Source organism: Bubalus kerabau, chromosome 7 (genome assembly GCF_029407905.1).
Source record: "Bubalus kerabau isolate K-KA32 ecotype Philippines breed swamp buffalo chromosome 7, PCC_UOA_SB_1v2, whole genome shotgun sequence".
In the NCBI taxonomy this organism is placed as follows: domain Eukaryota; kingdom Metazoa; phylum Chordata; class Mammalia; order Artiodactyla; family Bovidae; genus Bubalus; species Bubalus kerabau.
In genome coordinates this window covers 68,187,507-68,202,988 of record NC_073630.1, presented here as the reverse complement: position 1 = coordinate 68,202,988, position 15,482 = coordinate 68,187,507, and the positions used below count along the sequence as shown (strand labels likewise).

The following is a 15,482-nucleotide window of genomic DNA, read 5'->3' as shown; positions in this document are numbered from 1 at the left end:
TGTCTCTGCTTTTGAATATGCTATCTAGGTTGGTCATAACTTTCCTTCCAAGGAGTAAGCGTCTTTTAATTTCATGGCTGCAGTCACCATCTGCAGTGATTTTGGAGCCCCAAAAAATAAAGTCTGCCACTGTTTACACTGTTTCCCCATCTATTTCCCATGAAGTCATGGGACCAGATGCCATGATCTTAGTTTTCTGAATGTTGAGCTTTAAGCCAACTTTTTCACTCTCCTCTTTCACTTTCATCCAGAGGCTTTTGAGTTCCTCTTCACTTTCTGCCATAAGCGTGGTGTCATCTGCATATCTGAGGTTATTGATATTTCTCCTGGCAATCTTGATTCCATCTTGTGCTTCTTCGAGCCCAGCATTTCTCATGATGTACTCTGCATATATGTTAAATAAGCAGGGTGACAATATACAGCCTTGACGTACTCGTTTTCTTCAAGGGAAGCACAAAACAGAAGTTAACCACATAAATATTAGTGAATAATAAATGATATCCAATATAAAATTGATGATATAAATAAATGACATATTTAAAATATAAATAAATTATGCCTGTGAACTGTTAGTTTGTATTGGAAGAATCAATGAAGAGAAAGCAAAAGATAGTAATCAATGAATTTTATTGCATTTAATCTTTTTGAGAATAATTTCTCTTTGGAGAACCATTTTTGTCTAATCTCAGTATTGATAGATACAAAATCATCACCCATCCTTCTTTATTTTTCTTTTTGTTACCACAAAATATCATGATTTTTAAAAACCTGGCTTTGTAGTGTAATGTTAGGAAATCAAATTTTCCAGTTCTAGTTGTGCCAGCATTGAGTGTATTTGATTAATAGTACAGGAAATTGAGTGTAGTTGAGTTATGCAAATGCAGAATCAGACCTTTTCTTTATTTACAAATTTTGTATTTTGCTCCTCATTGATCTTTTGTATTAAGTTGGATTTTTAAAGTATTGCATTTTAGACATTCATCTTGAAAGCTGAGTTATTTGCCCCATCCTAAATCCTGCACCTGAAGTGAATGCCTAACTTCTCTTGCCCCAGCCACAGGTCTGTTATTACTAAGATCCCTTTAGAAATTTGAAATATTAATTCATAATATTTAAAGTTTTGTTACTAAAACTGCTAAATGATCATTTATGATTCCATGAAAATGTTATTTTTAAAAAACATTTTTTTCCATAGTCAACAATAACAACATGTGCATACTAGCAAATCATTTTGGCTTTTCTTCAGATGACTTATTAGGAAAGTAGGAAATCATAGTAAGCAGATAAGAAAATAATTGTCTTATGGAGCATCTGATTATAATAACTGAAATTGTTTTTATTTGATGCATTTTTCGAAAGAGTAAACCCATTTACTTATATAAAAGTTGTATTTTTATCTAGGATGGGCTTTTCAAAATGAATGAGTCTAGATCGAGTCATTCTTATGTTAGTTACAATGCTACCGATATTTACAGAAGAAATACAGCTTTAAAATTTTTTTATTCTAATTCGACCTATAACATTTTCTAGTGGTCTCTTCCTCATTTTAAAAAGGAGATTTCCATATTTAGTTGCATATTTAACTAGCTTTGCCATCAGCAAGGCAATGACAGTTAAGGTAAGGAGAGTTTAACATATGGTGAATTGTGTGTTGAATTTATCTATTCCATTGAAGTGATACTGGGAGAGAGAAAAAAAATCTGATAATAAATATTTACTTCTCTAAGACTTGAGTCTTTATTATTTGCAGTTAGAAATAAGTAATTACTGAAATACCATAATGTCCCTGCTGGATTTTATGAATCTAAGGATTGCGTGATTTAATTTTGATATTTCATATATTGCTTGGTATTTCATAATTACTGTGAACACTGGTACATCTGTAGCATTTTTAATTCTTTGATAAATGAATTAAAATATTTTACATTCGTAGCAAGAAATATGCCAGGGGCAAAAAGTTCATGAGAGGGAAATAATTATATCAAATAAAAGATTGAATTCTGTTTCTCTGATGCAGTGGATTGAATATTTGACTTGCTAGTAGAAAAATTACTTAAGAGAGCTATGTAAGTGAAAGCAGTTTTTTTTTTAGCACTTGGCTCTTACTGTTCTTATAAGAAATTATGTGTTTCTGTTCTTTTCATTAATGTGAATGGGAAGAATTAGCTCAGTGTGAATGTATTTCACAGCATGATGTGCTATAGGAAATAATGCCAAATACACAAGTAGAATTAGTAATTAAAATTAAGCATATATCCATTATCACAGTATGAATAAATATATATATATATATACACTCTTACAAGCATCAATGAAGATGGCACTGAGAATATGTGAAAAGTTCATTTCATAATTCAAGACAAATTTTAATTTTCACTGAGGACCTCAGTAACAACTGAGCAGATTTTGCTGTGTGTGCTTGCCTGTATCCTGATTTTCATGGAGGACAGTAGTGCAAGTAGTTACCTGATTATGGTAGTTTCTACAGTCACCAAGGACAAATCCTTTATACAAAATAAGTCTTTAATTCAGAAAACTTTGTTACTGTCTGTTCACTTACTAAATAAATAAATAACTATAATACCTAAGTAAGTCTTATAAATCAATTTCAAATAGAAACAGGCACCTCACAAAAGAAGAAAACTAAATTTTCAGTAAGAATAAATCCCAATATGAATCAAATAAATGTGCAGTTAAAACAACAATAGAACATGTGTCCCACTAGTGAAAATTTAAATGTAATGAAAAAAGCAGGCTGGTGAGGTGGGGAAATTGAATTCATTATAATTACTGGTGGAAATGTGAGTTGTAGAACCCTTATGAACTGTCAACTAAGATACACATACACCTTAATCATTACTGTTTTAGAAATACATCCTATTAGAAATACAGTTCAAATATAGAGATAAAATAAGCTTAACTCAATTTTATTTTAATATTAATATATAAGAATAATGTAAAAGATCAATAATCAAATCTAATGTATACTTATGTAAAGGAATAATAATATGAAATTTTGAAAAAAAAAAAAAACAACAACAAGCTGCTGTTATAGGAGAACAGGGGAGAGTATATGGTGAGCAGATGTGAATAGTATATATTCTTTGTAATGAAGAAGATAATAATGTGAACCAGTACAGGGATAGATTTTTATTTTATACGGTATCTCTGCTTAATCCACATCATGTATGCATGTGTGTGTGGAGGCCAATGGCCTTCAGAGCATAAAGCTATACAGTGCTTGCAAAAGTGTCCACCATGAGGAAGCAGTGACTGTGGACAATAGTTATTGTTATAGTGAAACTGTAGGAACATAAAAAGAAGTAATCTTTACAACTTAAGACTTGAAAGACTAGATATTTCACAGAAGTCTAATTTGTTCTTTACTGAAAATGTTTATCAGTAAGGTTATACTAAGCTTTTGGTTGCTACACTCACTAGTGTTTTTTTCAGACTCTAATTTCCCACATCCATTGATACAGCTGAGCACATCTTACATCAGAATATGCTTCCCACCATTCCAACATTCAGTGGCCTTTGACAGTTTTCTACTAAATATTCTCTCATCTGTTTTATCACATCTTAGTCCTCTTTGTCCCTGTTTTTTCATCCAAAATTTTAAAAATTGATATTCTACAAGGTTTCAATATAAACTCTCCTGTTTGTACCTAAAACACCCAAACTTTGCCCCTGTTCTTCACTGAGGACCTCAGTAACAACTGAGCAGATAATTTTCTAACCACCTTTGCATGGAGAACTATTGATTTTACTTCTTTGCTCTAGACTTTCCATCAGAGTCAGCTACATATTTTCAACTACTAGTTTTAACACCCGGTTCAAAATTCTTTACTCTGATCATCCTGGTCCCTAAATTTTATATCCTGTGCTCTTAACCTTTCTTTCATAGTTTAATATAGTCTCATATAATTTGAAATTGATTTATTTATACTTTCATCTCTATGTTATAGAGAATTAGGTTTTTTTTTTTTTTCTTTTGGTAAGAGATGCCTAATTTTTTCTCCTTTGCACAAGAACTAGATCACATTGTCATTAAATAATCATTTAAAAGAAAAGAGTTTCCTAGTGAAATACCACCACTGAGTGACCATCATTCAGACAGCATAACTTCCTATGTCTGTTCCCCTAGAAGAAAACCTAAAAAGATGTTTTATCTAGAAATATGATTCTTTGACATATTAAAGGTAAAAGTGTGCCTTCCTAATAAATCATCTTGCAAGAATTTCATGTCATTACTAAAGGTTATAATGCATAAAATGTCTTGAAGCAAAATCACTGAAGAATAAAATAATAAAAGAACCATGCAATAAGAACAAAGTATATTTTCTTGCTTTAAGAAAAAAAAAAACTAGTTTTAGGGCAGGATCTAGCATAATTAAGTTGCTTTCTAAACACTTAACTCTAATGAAAAGTGAATTTTGATGATTTAAGAGATTTAAGATGATTTGATGATTTAAGAGAAAGTATCATTCCAGTCATTACTTTCAAGGTTTTAAATAATTCATCAGCAGGGATCACAAAAAACTGAGAATGCAGCAAACAGAGAAATAGTATTGCACATTTGAGTCTTAAAGTGAATGCACCGTGAAGAATCCAGCCCTTTGGAAGAATCCAATCCAAAACATTGGTTGTGTGTAGTCTGCTCAATGACCAACATTGAAAAAGTCATAACAGGTGCTGCTAATCTGCCAAATCACAGTCTTTTTTTTTTCTAGCTCATACTGGATGAAATAAGAGAAAATGAAGGGTCAGACAGTCTCCCTGGACCAAGGGCTCGGGAATGCTAGGAAACAGACTGAAAACAAAGAATACCGGTGCCTAATATCCTGCTTTGCTTGTAACATACCAGATGTAGTAGTCCATTAGTTGCCAAATAAAATTATTCCCAAATGAAGATATGTGTCATTTCTAATGAGGAATTATATAATAATTGCTCAAGGAATTAGATTAATCAGCTGGAGAATTAGTACGGTTCAGTCACTCATGTCTAACTCTTTGCAACTCCATGGATTGCAGCATACCAGAATTCCCTGTCCATCACCAACTCCTAGAGCTTGCTCAAACTCATGTCTACTGAGTTGGTGATGCCATCCAACCATCTCCTCCTCTGTTGTCCACTTCTCTTCTTGCCTTCAATGTTGAAGAGCATCAGGGTCTTTCCCAAGGAGTTGGTTCTTTGCATCAGGTGGCCAAAGAACTGGAGTTTCAGCTTCAGCATCAGTCCTTCCAATGAACATTCAGGACTGATTTCCTTCAGCATTGACTGGTTTGATCTCCTTGCAGTCCAGGGACTTTCAAGAGTCTTCTCCAACATCATAGTTCAATAGCACCAGTTCCTCAGCACTCAATTTTCTTTATAGTCCAACACTCACATCCATACATGACTACTGGAAAAATCATAGCTTTGACTAGATGGACTTTTGTTGGCAGAGTAATGTCTCTGATTTTTAATATGCTGTCTAAATTAGTGATAGCTTGTATTCCAAAGAGGAAGCTTTTTTTTTTTTAATTTCATGGTTGCAGTCACAATCTGCAGTGATTTTGAGCCCCCCAAAATAAAGTCTCTCACTGTTTCCATTATTTCCCATTTGCCATGAAGTAATGGGGCCAGATACCATGATCTTCATTTTTTTAATGTTGAATTTTAAGCCAACTTTTTTACTCTCCTCTTTCATCAGGAGGCTTTTTAGTTCTTCTTTCTGTCATAGGGTGGTGTCATTTGCATATCTGAGGTTATTGATATTTCTCCTGGCAATCTTATATCCAACTTGTGCTTCATCCAGCCCTGCATTTTGCATGATGTACTCCGCAAATAAGTTAAATACGCAGGGTGACAATAAACAGCCTTGACATACTCCTTTCCCGATTTGGAATCAGTCTGTTGTTCCATGTCCAGTTCTACCTGTTGCTTATTGACCTGCACACAGATTTCTCAGAGGCAGGTGAGGTGGTCTGGTATTCCCATCTTTTTAAGAATTTTCTACATTGTGTTGTAATCCACCTAGTCAAAGGCTTTGGCATAGTTAATAAAGCAGAAGTAGATATTTTTCTGGAACTATATTTGCTTTTTCAATGATTCAGTGTATGTTGGCAATTTGATCTCTGGTTCCTCGGCCTTTTCTAAATCTAGCTTGAACATCTGGAAGTTCATGGTTCATGTATTGTTGAAGCCTGGTGTGGAGAATTTTGAGCATTACTTTACTAGCATGTGACATGAGTACAGATGTGTGGTAGTTTGAACATTCTTTGGCATTGACTTTCTTTGGGACTGAAATTAAAATTTTCCAGTCCCGTGGCCACTGCTGAGTCTTTCAAATTTGCTGATATGTTGAGTGCTGCATTTTCACAGCATCACCTTTTAGGATTTGAAACAGCTCAACTGGAATTCCATCACCTCCAATAGCTTTGTTCGTAGTGATGCTTCCTAAGGCCCACTTGACTTCACATTCCAGGATGTCTGGCTCTAGGTGAGTGATCACACCATCGTGATTATCTGGGTCATTAAGATCTTTTTTGTATAGAACTTCTGTGTATTCTTGCTACCTCTTCTTAACATCTGCTTCTGTTAGGTCCATACTATGTCTGTCCTTTATTGTGGCCATCTTTGCATGAAATGTTCCCTTGGTATCTCCAATTTTCTTGAAGCAATCTCTAGTCTTTTCCATTGTATTGTTTTCCTCTATTTGTTTGCATTGATCACTGAGGAAGGCTTTCTTATCTCTCCTTGCTATTCTTTGAAACTCTGCATTCAAATGGGTATATCTTTCTTTTTCTACTTTGCCATTCACTTCAATTCAGTCAGTCAGCCATGTCCAACTCTTTGCAGCCCCATGAACTGCAGCACGCCAGGCCTCCCTGTCTATCACCAACTCCCAGAGTTCACCCAAACTCATGTGCATCGAGTCAGTGATGCCATCCAGCCATCTCATCCTCTGTCATCCCCTTCTCCTCCTGCCCCAATCCCTCCCAGCATCAGGGTCTTTTCCAATGCGTCAACTCTTCGCATGAGGTGGCCAAAGTATTGGAGTTTACATCATGAGAAATGCTGGGCTGGAGGAAGCACAAGCTGGAATCAAGATTGCCGGGAGAAATAGCAATATCCTCAGATATGCAGATGACACCACCCTATGGCAGGAAGTGAAGAGGAACTAGAAAGCCTCTTGATGAAAGTGAAAGAGGAGACTGAAAAAGTTGGCTTAAAGCTCAACATTCAGAAAACAAAGATCATGGCATCTGGTCCCATCACTTCATGGAAAACAGATGGGGAAACAGTGTCAGACTTTATTTTTGGGGGCTCCAAAATCACTGCAGATGGTGACTGCAGCTATGAAATTAAAAGACGCTTACTCCTTGGAAGGAAAGTTGACCAACCTAGATATCATATTAAAAAGCAGCCATATTACCTTGCCAACAAAGGTCCGTCTAGTCAAGGCTATGGTTTTTCCAGTGGTCGTTTATGGATGTGAGAGTTGGACTGTGAAGAAGGCTGAGTGCCAAAGAATCGATGCCTTTGAACTATGGTGTTGGAGAAGACTCTTGAGAGTCCCTTGGACTTCAAGGAGGTCCAACCAGTCCATCCTAAAGAGATCAGTCCTTTGCCATTAGTTTCTCTTATTTTCTCAGCTATTTGCAAGGTCTCCTCAGACAACCATTTTGCCTATTTGCATTTCTTTTTCTTTGGGATGATTTTGATCACCACCTCGTATAGAATGTCACAAACCTCCGACCATCATTCTTCAAGCACTCTGTCTATAATATCTAATCCCATGAATCTATTTCTCACTTCCACTGTATAAGCATAAGGAATTTGATTTAGGTCATACCTAAATGGTCCAGTGGTTTTCCCTACTTTATTCAATTTAAGTCTGAATTTGGCAATAAGGAGTTCATGATCTTAGCCACAGTCAGCCTCTCTCCTTGTTTTTGGTGACTGTATAGAGCTTCTCCATCTTTGGCTGCAAAGAATATATTCAATCTGATTTCTGTCTTGATCATCTGGTGATTTAGACTATCTGGAGTAAATCTGGATAATTACTTATAGGACTTATGGAAAGGCAGATGAAATATGAAATAACAAAATACAAGGGGAAAGAGATAAGCACAAAATGTTTTGTCACTTATTTTGGGATATTCTGATCAATTTTATTTATATATTTTTCAGGTAACTCTTATACAGATAAAGTGAACCATAAATTTTGTGTTCCTTTATATTATGGGTTTATTATTTAGTATTTTTAATATTTTATGAATCATTACAATAAGACAATTTATGAACACTGAAGTAAAAATGAACCAGAAGTAAAAATCAGGGTCAGCATTCTGAAGAGTTGTTATTTTCCCAGATATGATATCTGCTGAAATTGTCAATTGAGAATAATGTTTTTATGGATTTGCAAGAACAATTCTTCAGCATATGAAATGTTTAGGGATTCAGAAGCAAAGTGATGAGTTGACTAGATTCATTGTCAAAGCATTTTGAAGTTCTTTTTTACTTGCAAATTGTTACTAGGGATTATTAATATTTAGGATGCAAGATAAGGTTTCCATGAACCACAGTCTACTAGAATTTCATCAGACAATTGGACCACCAAATAAATGTGCCAAATATTTCAGGTAATTAATGAAAACTATTATCAGGCTCTCTGTATAGGTTTTATTAATAAACCAAAAACTACTTTTGTAGAAAATCAAAATGTTCCAGACTCATTGTGATATTCATACTGATTTCATAAGTGTACATAATCATTTTTAGCTTCATAAGGGAAAAGTTTCATCTGGAACACATTAAAGAAGAGTCTAGGAACTAAGCAGCGGCAGCAGCAGTAGTAGTAGTGAGATAAATGTAAAGATCCAAAGATTTTCACTAGAAATGAATCTATAAAAATAATGTACTTGCATCCATTTATAAAGTAAAAGAAATTGAGACACAGTATATTTAACTCTTATCTCAAAGAACTCCTGTAAAATGTGACCAAGATTATTGAAGCAATAGTTTTGTGCTAAGTGGGTACATATATTTCACATTTATCTGACAAGATTATAGCTTTTCACACTGTGCAAAGCAATCTACTAAACAACAGAACTCAAAGATGAATAAACTATGATTCTTGTTTGCATAGAAGAAAAGTAAAGTGCATACATTTTCACATAAGTGTATCTACTCCAATAACTTGGAAATATGTGCATGTGTATATATGTTATAAACATGAAAACCATCCCTTCCCTATTTCATGAATAGAAGGACCTATAAGTATCACTGTTGGGCCTGAGCAGTTCTGAAAAAGCTCAATACATTGGAGAGAAAGTACACTTCAGCACTGCTTTTCATCTTCTTGCAGTCTTTGGTCATGTAGTAAAATGAGCAAAATCTTTAACAGCAGAGGAGTATCAGTAGGTGACCAAGAGGAGACTGGCACAATTAGAATAAATACTAAGTAGTGGGACAGGAAAATTACTGTTGAGAGAGACCAGGAGAAAATGGAGGGAACATTGAAGTTTGTTAGCTCAAAACTGCTTTGTTTTATAGGGATTCAACGGTTTATCAGTAAATTAGTGAGGCTGCTAGAAGACATGTGTTACTTTCGTTTTGGTTTACTTTAGTTCCAAATGTAGATCCTCATTAACAATATATTTACTGTTGATTTATTTGTATTTGTATTTTTTAACTATAGTCAATTCTTTTAATATCCATACTCTTGGAGGGAAGGTTGAATATAGACACAGGAAATTCATATATATAAAATTCAAATAAATATATATATACTTCACAAGAAACTGTGGAAAATTCTTCAAGAGATGTGAATACCAGACCACCTTACCTGCCTGCTGAGAAATCTGTATTCAGGTCAAGAAGCAACAGTTAGAACCAGACATGGAACAACATACTGGTTCCAATCTTCTATTAAATGCACAAGGGCAAATGATGAAGGAATCTAAGCATAATCCTAAGGAAAACCAGCAAATCACAAGGGAAGAATGAAGAGAAGAAAATAACAGTGAGGAATTACCAATAAAAACACAGGAAACAGATTAGCAAACTGGCAGTAATTTTATACCTATCAGTATTTACTTTAAGTGTAAATGGACTGCATTTGTCAGTCAAAAAGTGGCTGAATGGTGAAAAAGATCCATCTGTATGCTGCCTATAACATTTATTTCAAAAGAAAGGACACAGAAAATGAAAGTTTGGAAAAAAATAATTCATGCAAATAGAAATAAAAAGAAGGCTGGATTAGCTCTACTCATATCCAACAAAATAGATATTAAAACAAAGACTAAAAAAAGACAGAGTACTATATAATGATAAAATAATTAATCCAGAAGGAAGAAATAACATTGTAAATGTATATGCACCCAAAAAAGCAACACTAAGATATGTAAAGCAAATATTAAAGGACCAAAACAGAAATTTTCAGTAATATGATAGGGGGCTTTAACATGTACTTACACCAATGGGTAGATCATCTCTACAGAGAATCAATAAGGAAATAAACTTAGGTGAATAATTAGATCTGATGAATTCGATAGACATAAAGGTAACATTCCATCCAAAAGCAACAGAATACACATTGTTTAGTTCACACGGAAAGTACTTTAGACTAGATTACTCATTAGGTCACAAAACAAGTTTCAGTAAATTATGAAGATTGAAATTTTATCAGGGATCTTCTGAGACCACATTGTATGAAACTGGGAGTAGCTGCCCACTCCAATATTCTTGCCTGGAGAACTCCACACACAGAGGGGTCTGGTGGGCTGCAGTCCATATGGTCATAAAGGTGGACACAACTGAGTGACACACTTCAGGTCAAAAATCAATCATAAGAGTAAATAGGAAAAACTACAAAAACATAGAGATTAAAAAACCTGCTACTGAACAACCAATGGATCATCAAAGAAATCAGAGGAGAATAAAAACTATCTAGAGAAAAATGAAAGAAATATGACAACAAAATTATGGGTTGCAGCAAAAATGGTTCAAAGACAGAAGTTCATAGCAACACAGGCCTACTTCAAGAAATGGGAAAAATCACCGCAGAGTCAAGTTTACACTTAAAGGAACTAGAAAAAGAGCAATTGTAGCTCAAAATTTTAGGAGGAAGGAAATAAGAGACAAAATAAATGAAACAGAGATTGGAAAGAGGTATACAGATATAATCAATCAGTGTTTTATATTCTGAAATGAGTAGTTCTTTTCATGCTCAGAAAAATGATTTATATTGTTAATATCAAATAAACATAATTAATCCAGTCCAATAATCAAGATATTAATGGACTGTCCTTATATATACACAGACTTTTATTTTGTACAACTTTAAAACTATATAAGCCTGTGTATATACATAGAATAAGCATACTTGAATAATAGTATAATATAAATTTGATCAAAGTAAACAAAATGTAACTATTCAAAACTAATTTAATGACTATTCCTATATTTGATACTGTATTTGGTAAAAGAGATTCATTGGTGAGACACAGACCTTTGGACCTTTCTAAGATGACTCAGAAGGTAGTGCAATATTTTTTAGTTATAATACATAACTAAGCATTCATTTAATTCCTCTGTTCATTTATCCATTTGTGATATAATCCTTTATCTACCCAAAAGATATAGTTGAATACAAAGTTAGTGCATGAGAGTTATATCCAAGTTTAAGAAGAATTTAACATAAACAGAATTATTGGTGCATTTTTGTTTAAATAACAAGTGAGATACAAAAAAGTCCACATAACTACATTGTTTTCTAAATATTAATAACATTATATTTGAAATTCATCAGAGCAAATCTTTATTTAAAGGTATCCTGAGGAAAAGCACATTTTGAAATGGAAATAAAAAGTTCTTAATTTATCCACAGAGTATAGAATATTCAAATGAGGTATCTTTAAAATACAGGATTTTATTTTAATGCCAGGAAAAAAGGCAATGTTTATTCTTAGAAATTCTTTTCCTTTAGGATATGTTATCAGAAACTTAGGAATTATCAGTTTACTACTTACAGTTCTGTAGATCAGAAGTCTGAGAGGGGTCTCACTGTGCTAAAATGTAAGAGTTAGAGAGCTATATTCCTTTCTGAAGAAATTAGGTAAACTCCATTTCCTTGCCCTTTCTAGATTTTCACATTCCTTGGCTCATGGACTCTTCCTCCATCTTGAAAGTCAACAGTATTGCATTTTTCTGATCTTCCTTTCATCTCACATCTTTCTGAACATAGTCTGGAAAATGTCCTCTATTTTTAGCAATAAATAAATAATAACTCCTGTGATTAAATTTTGTCCACAGTCATCTCCCCATCTTATGGTCAGTAAGTTGAATTACATCTTCAAAGTCCCTTTTACCATGTAAGGTAACATAGGTTGCAAACATTCGGATGTGAACATTTTTGAGGGAAGGGCATTATTCTGTTTCCTATGGGGGGAACAGTAGAAAAGAATTGAGATGATGGATCAGTCTTTGGAGAACTAAATATGTTCATCTTGATCTGAAGATGTGCCTGACTACCAGACAAGGGGCTGAAATAGGAATAGAAGACTTGAGTTGGTGATGGACAGGGAGGCCTAGCATGCTGCAATTCATGGGGTCACAAAGAGTCGGACACGACTGAATGACTGAACTGAAATGAACTTGCTTAGATAATGGAGAATGGAGAATGAAGATATAAGCCTTCAGATATAGTACCATCAATTCTTGTGGTTCAGTTTCAAAATCATCTTCTATCTCAATAGTATGGTTATGAATGTAAATTTATTTCATCTGTATCTGTCAGATATATGTCTGTCTGAGGGAAAAAAAATATTTCCCTTCAAGTCTGGTGAAAGAGAAGGTATTTCTCTATACCAGAAGCTCATATTAAATATATTTTTTAAAATCTCTTAATTTAAAATTATTCATGAAAACAGAAAAGCTTCCAGAGATTCTGCCATCATGAAGGCAGATGGTAGGGAGTTGTGCAGGGAGAGAGTGGAGGTTAAACTTGGAGATAGACAGTAAAGAAAAAAAAAAATTAAGAAAGGGACCCTTACTCCTACCATTAGTTTTTATCCTAGCAATAAAAAAATTGAGTATAAATATAGATATTAACTTTGACTATATTAAATAGAACTTAATATGATGCCAAGTGTTGATTCATTCAGTATCTTTTAGTATCATAATACAGGCTTTCTTTAATCTCCTAAAGCAGAATAGGAAAATTAAAAAAAAAAAACCAATTTGGTGTTTAGGAATATTTTACTGACTACCTTAATAAATCATTATTCATGCCTAGAGTTGCTATGGGGAGAAGGCAATGGCACCCCACTCCAATACTCTTGCCTGGAAAATCCCATGGGCAGAGGAGCCTGTCCATGGGGTCGCTAGGAGTCGGACACGACTGAGTGACTTCACTTTCACTTTTTACTTTCATGCATTGGAGAAGGAAATGGCAACCCACTCCAGTGTTCTTGCCTGGAGAATCCCAGGGACAGGGGAGCCTGGTGGGCTGCCGTCTATGGGGTTGCACAGAGTCAGATACAACTGACGCGACTTAGCAGCAGCAGAGCTGCTATGAAATTAGGAATTCTGTCATGAATTGCCAGACATTAATATACAGCTCACTGGGGACTGGTGTATATACAGTGATTATTGTTGGGTGTTCCATTTGGGGCTCATCACTATTCTGTTCAGACACAGCTACTGGACAGAAGATCTTGCTTTAAGTAGGTGCTTCACTTCTATCCCAAGATTTTTTTTTTCATACTTAGAGATGCACAGCTATTTATGATATGAATCAGATAACCACAGTAACAGCAGGCTTTTAAAAATATTTGAGATACCTTTAGAATTTTTTTTCACAATTCCATAAAGGATAATTTAATTTTTAATGTGGAATGGAGTAGTTTATATTGGGAAAGAAAAGTAAAATTTTAAATTTTAAACACTGACTATTCCATATGTATTAGAAAAGACATTGTTATTTTCCTCTGCAACTCCTTTTGGAAATTCAGGATGGATATCATGTATACCAGTATTCCCACTTCTCTATGGCATAGAAAATACATGTCAGAAACCCGAAGTGCCATGTTTGCATGTGAAAATTGTGTACTACCCCTTCTAGAAGACTCCATTTGTATGAGTCTTACAAATATGTATGTGTGGTTGTCATAATAATGTCATCAAATGACCATAACATACTTGGGATAACACTACTTATACTATAATTATTTTTAACAGCATATTCAGACTGTCTATATTCAAAGCCCAATATTAACTAAAATTCCTGTACTAAACCACCATCATTGTATTTTAAAATGCTTTTCTTTTATTAATAGTTCAACTGGAAATTGTTAAATATACTAGGCACTAGACCTATAAAAAAATTTAAAGAAGTCATTGGCCTCTCCTTAAAGTTATTGAAATCTTTCAGTTAATTCAAATATGCATATTAATAATTAACAGGAAACTAAATAGAAAATATGTATCAAGATTAAAATTATGAAAAAATCACCATCATGTTGTACTAATTTAGAACCCTCCATCCTAAAGGAGATCAGTCCTGGATGTTCATTGGAAGGACTGATTGTTGAACCTGAAACTCCAGTACCTTGGCCACCTGATGTAAAGAGCTGACTCTTTTGAAAAGATCTTGATGTTGGGAAAGATTGAGGGTAGGAGGAGAAGGGGACAACAGAGGATGAGATGGTTGGATGGCATCACCGACTCAATGGATATGAGTTTGGGTAGGCTCCGAGAGTTGGTGATGGACAAGGAGGCCTGGCATGATGCAGTTCATGGGGTTGCAAAGAGTTGGACATGACTGAGCAACTGAACTGAACTGAGGGCATTTGAAATTATTTAGACTGCAGTCACACAGTAGCAGTAAGACTCAAGTCCCTAAAATTGAATTATACACTACTTCTGACTGTGTCCCTGGTAATTTCACTGGAAAATCAAAGTTGAATCAGAACAAACTCAAAACATAAAGACACTAAAGTTTTGCTGGTCTTTCACAATTGAAAAGACATCTATTCCTTTTATTTATTTATTTATTTATTTTCCTGTATGATTTTTTTCATTCTTTTTTTTTAATTTTTATTTTATTTTTAAACTTTACACTATTGTATTGGTTTTGCCAAATATCGAAATGAATCCACCACAGGTATACATGTGTTCCCCATCCTGAACCCTCCTCCTTCCTCCCTCCCCATACCATCTCTCTGGGTCGTCCCAGTGCACCAGCCCCAAGCATCCAGTATCGTGCATCGAACCTGGACTGGTGACTCATTCCATATATGATATTATACGTATTTCAATGCCATTCTCCCAAATCATCCCACGCTTTCCCTCTCCCATAGAGTCCAAAAGACTGTTCTATACATCAGTGTCTCTTTTGCTTCCTTTTAGCTGGTAATATGACCTTATAACCCTGGAGAAGAGAATGGCAACCCACTTCAGTTTCCTTGTCTGGAGAATCCCATAGACAGAG

At 34.5% G+C, this 15,482-nt stretch overlaps 1 protein-coding gene across 16 annotated transcripts in view; it reads left to right on the top strand.

Moving 5' to 3' along the window:
• The window catches only part of LOC129657824 (uncharacterized), a 238,042-nt gene that overhangs the window by 62,626 nt on the left and 159,934 nt on the right, over positions 1–15,482 (top strand). The gene's annotated exons all lie outside the window — the stretch shown is intronic.